Here is a 4,503-nt window from a genome sequence, read left to right as displayed (position 1 = left end):
CGCGGGCACACACATTGGACACCTAACCCACTGGGACCGTGATTCGCACCCCGCGCCCCCCTAGTTGGTGAACCCTTCACCTTAGATATGCATAACTTCAGCAGTACCGTCGAAGAGATCAAGCTGTTGATCAATAGCAAACGACTAATTCCCATATCTAACAAACCCTCGTCTTCAACGGCGGCATGTTCCCGAACGACAACATCCTCAATAGATTCAACATCGTAGATAATTCCCGAATCAAACTAGTAATTCCCGAAGCCTCTGCTAGCTCCTTGTCTCTCCCCGTCTATGATAACGATGAGGCTACTGAAGATCTTCCCGACATTGTTTCTCTCCCTCATCTCCTCGAACACAATGACGACAACATCACCCTCATGACTCTGATCGGCCTCCCCCGCCTTTGGAGAAAGCCGCTAAACTTGTGGCGAGAAGCCGGCATCCTCATATGCTTGAGGAAGCCGCTAAAGAAGCTCTGACAAGCAGCTACAGCTTCACGTAAAAGGCCATCGATGAAGTGTCTCCATCCCTCCCTATCGACCCTAAAGGCGAAGCCCCAGCTAGCAGCTCCGCTCCCCCCAACACCTTAGTGCGCCTCCTTATCAAAATTCGTGTTAGGAAAAATATGGATAATACAAAGAATAACAATATATAACAACTTATTGCAAGAACAAAATATAGAAATTGTTACAACACAAATTCAACCTTTCTACCGAACTTGGAAAATGAATTGCAAGGATATCGAGGCACGTGAACCACGCTTCCCTTAAAATAGTTTCGTCCCTTCCGGCGAGTGCTTAAGGTAACATTAGACGTCTGTTTCTCAGGATACAACGATAATGACAGTAGCTCGAAGCATTATCAAAACCGTCCGGTGAACAAGAACATAGATCTTCCCTCTATCACTAAAATCGAACTACAAAGAAGGAAAAGGCACATAGAACTCAGAAAAGAAGAGAGGAACCGAGATAGAAGAAAAGACGAGTGAACGAGTGCAAGTCAGTCCTCTCCTTCATGTGGTACACGACTTATATAAGCTCTTGAGAAAATGGTCATGAGATAAAGAATTAAAGGTCTTAATTAACACATATTAATAGTGCAAAAATATTTCCTTTCACCAAGATCAATCTAGCACAATACATTCCAAGGTTCAAGGAAATATTGATGCAATAACCGGCCTTTAACTTCACAATTAAGCTATGCATTAAGCACACCATTAAGTCCCCTTTAATGACCATTATTCGAAGCCAAACGGTTTTGGCTGAACGGGGAAGGTCTTGGGCCGAACAAAAAAAAATAAAAATCAGAAAATAAAGCCCGCACGGAGCGGGTTTTTCGGTTCGGCATTCGTGTCCGCAGGTCAAAGGAGCACACATTGGGCCCCTAACCCGCCGGGACCGGGGTGAACCCTTCACCTTAGATATGCATACCTTCAGCAGTACCGTCGTAGAGATCAAACTGTTGATCGAGAGCAAACGACTAATTCCCGTTTCCAAACAAACACTAGTCTTCAACGACGGCATTCTCACAAACGACGACATCCTTAGTAGCTTCAACATTGAAGACAATTCCCGCATCAAACTAGTAATTCCCGAAGCCTCTACGACCTCCTCGTCTCTCCTTGTCTACGATAACGATGAGGCTACTGAAGACCTTCCCCACATTGTTTCTCTCCCTCATCTCCTCGAAGACGACGATGACAACAATACCCTCATGACTGCCGATTAGCCTTCCCCTCCTTTCGACAAAGCCGCTAAAGTTGTGGCGAGCAGCTGGCATCCTCATCTTCTTGAGGAAGCCACTGAAGAAGCTATGGCAAGCAGCTACATCTTCACGTATAAACCCACCGATGAAGCGTCTCCATCCCTCTCTGTCGACCCCAAAGGGAAAGCCCCAACTAGCAGCTCCGCTCCCTCGCTGCCACTCCCTCCAACACCTCAGTGCGCCTCCTTATCAAAATCCGTGTTAGCAAAAATATGGATAATACAAAGAAGAATAATATATAACAACTTATTGCAAGAATAAAATATATAAATTGTTACAACACAAATTCAACCTTTCTATCAAACTTGAAAAATGAATTGCAAAGATGTCGAGGCACGTGAACCGCGCTTTCTTTAAAACAAATTCGTCCCCCTCGGCGAGTGCTTGAGGTATCATTAGACGTCTGTTTCCTATGATATAACGACAACGACGGTAGCTCGAAGCACTCTCGGAACTGTCCGGTGAACTAGAACTTAGATCTTCCCTCTATCACTAAAACTGAACTACAAAAAAGGAAAACGCACATAGAACTCGAAAAAAAAGTGAGGAACCGAGAGAAAGGAGAAGAAGAGTGAACGAGTGTAAGGCTCTTGAGAAAGGGGTTATGACACAGGGAATTAAAGGTCTTAATTCCAACATTAACAGTGCAACATTTTTTTCTTTCCCCAAGATGAACCCGGTCCCAATACATTGCTAGGTTCAAGGAAAAACTAATGCAATAACTAGCATTTAACTTCACAATTAACCTAAGCATTAAGCACACCGTTAAGCCCCTTTTAATAACCATTATTCCAAGCTAAACGGTTTTGGCTGAACGTGAAAGGTCTTAGGCAGAAGCAAAAAATAAAAATAAAAATCACAACACAAAGCCCGCACGGAGCGGGTTTTTCGGTCTGACATTCGTGTCCGCAGGTCGCGGAGATAGACATTCGGCCCCTAACCCGCCGAGACCGTGATTCGCACCAACGCATCCCTTAGATATGCATACCTTCAGCAGTATTGTCTAAGAGATCAAACTGTTGATTAAAAGCAAATGACTAATTCCCGTATCCAAACAAACCCTCGTCTTCAATGGCGGCATTCTCCCGAATGATGACATCCTCAGTAGGTTCAACATCGAAGACAATTCCCACATCAAACTAGTAATTCCCAAAGCCCCGATGAGCTCTTCATCTCTCCCTATCTATGATAACGATGAGGCTACCGAGGACCTTCCCGACATTGTTTCTCTCCCTCATCTCCTCGAAGATGACGACGACAACAACACCCTCATGACTCCGATTGGCCTCCCCCTCCTTTGGGCAAAGCCACTAAACTTGTGGCGAGCAGCCGTCATCCTCATCTTCTTGAGGAAGCCGTTGAAGAAGCTCTGGCAAGCAGCTACAGCTTCACGCAAAAAGCCACCGATGAAGTGGCTTCATCCCTCCCTGCCGACCCCAAAGGCAAAGCCCTGGCTAATAGCTCCGCTCCCCCCAACACCTCAGTGCGCCTCCTCATAAAAATCCGCACCCCGCAAAAGCATGTCGTATCCCTCGAAATGGACGTAAACGACACCATTAGCGACCTCAAGAACAAGATTCTTGAGGCGGGGAGGATGAATCGCACCGCCACGAACCAATCCTTATCCTCAATGGTGCTCACCTTTAGGAATCAACAAGAACTTCAAGAAACCCGCTTGTTGAGGGAGTACAGGCTTTCTGACGGCGCGAAAATAAATGTCATATTTAGGCTGAGTGTGCATGTAATGAGCGTATGCAGGACCATGAGGAGTCATGTGGACGTGAACGATGATGATGAGCTTTTAGCTCTGAGGACCGCATGTCAGAGGTCGAATAGGGAGAGTAACTTTCCATTGCCGGCCGATGGACGTTACTTCTTCATTGACAAGGGGGTCGCCATGCAAGAAGAAAGATCAGACGTTACTTCTTCATTCACAAAGGGGTCACCATGCAAGAAGAAATATCTTACCACTACTCGCAATAGCTATTGGAATAGATGAGTAAGGGTTTAGAACATTGAATTTTGAATCGAACTTGAGTCTGCAACACCATGTTCCTTCATCATTCATATTTCGAATATTGAATCTTGTCCATAACGAGTGACAACTGAAGAAAGACGTTCAGACAATTTGCCTATAATGATGTTCTTGCCTTTCAATGATGGGGGAAAATTAAAACCTGTAAGCTCAGACCAAATGCAATATCAATTCCGAGTATCCTTGATCATTATTACCATCTCTTTTCAAAGACACCTCACCCGACCCGTTCACAACAACGACTCACCGAAATTACTCCGGGCATTTAACTTGGTACCGTATGATGATGATTAGAGTTGGATGCAAAAGGAGTGGAGGCATAAGATTCACAATCCACGGAAGAGCTTAACTTCAAACTAGTGCTGATATCTAGGGGCGGCAATACGGGTCAAATCGACATGAAAATTACGGGTTAGGGTTGAGAAAAATGGGGTGCGGGTTGGAATCGGGTTGACTCGAAATTGACATGAACAAAACGGGTCGATTTCGGGTTGGACTCGTATGACCCGAAATTGACCTGCAATTCAATTTCGGGTTCAAACCCGACACTAACCCGTAGTGACCCGTAGAAAAAAAAAATATATATATATATAATATAACATTACATACTAAACAACTAGCACGCCTCTTTCTTCTCATCTCTGCCCTAATTTCACTATGCGCCTCTTTCACCTCTGCGCCTCTTCTTCTTCTTCTTTATATAT

The sequence above is a fragment of the Morus notabilis genome, unplaced genomic scaffold, assembly GCF_000414095.1.
Source record: "Morus notabilis unplaced genomic scaffold, ASM41409v2 Scaffold498, whole genome shotgun sequence".
In the NCBI taxonomy this organism is placed as follows: Eukaryota; Viridiplantae; Streptophyta; class Magnoliopsida; order Rosales; family Moraceae; genus Morus; species Morus notabilis.
This window is presented reverse-complemented; position numbering follows the sequence as displayed.